Consider the following 652-nt stretch of genomic DNA (forward strand, 5'->3'; position numbering starts at 1 on the left):
CCTTATTTCACTTGGTATAATGCTCTCTAGGTCCATCCATGCTGTTACAAATGGTAAGAGTTCCTTCTTTGATACAGAAGCCTAGTATTCCATTGTGTAGAGGTACCACTGGTTTTTAATCCACTCACCTGCTGATGGTCACTTAGGCTGTTTACAAATCTTAGCTATTGTAAATTGTGCTGCTATGAACATAAGGGTGCATATACCCTTTCTGATTGGTGTCTCTGAGTTCTTGGGATATATTCCCACAAGTGGGATTACTAGGTCAAATGGCACTTCCATTTTTAATTTTTTGAGGAAACTCCATACTATTTGCCACAGTGGCTGCATCAGTCTGCATTCCCACCATCAGTCTGCATCCTCACCAGCACTTGCCATTTGTTGATTTGTTGGATAGCCATTCTGACAGGTGTAAGATGGTATCTCACTGTTGTTTTGATTTGTATCTCTAGGGTGATTAATGACTTTAAGCATGTTTTCATGTCTCTTTGCCTTCTGTATGTCCTCCTTCAGAAAGTGTCTATTTAGGTCCTTTGCCCATTTTTATATTGGACTGTTTATCTTCATTTGATTACGTTGTATGAGTTCCCTGTAAATTTTGGAGATTATTGGAGATATTTTAAAGATTTGGAGATTAATATATGCAATGGGC

This window comes from Myotis davidii, unplaced genomic scaffold (assembly GCF_000327345.1).
Source record: "Myotis davidii unplaced genomic scaffold, ASM32734v1 scaffold53, whole genome shotgun sequence".
Classification (NCBI taxonomy): Eukaryota; Metazoa; Chordata; class Mammalia; order Chiroptera; family Vespertilionidae; genus Myotis; species Myotis davidii.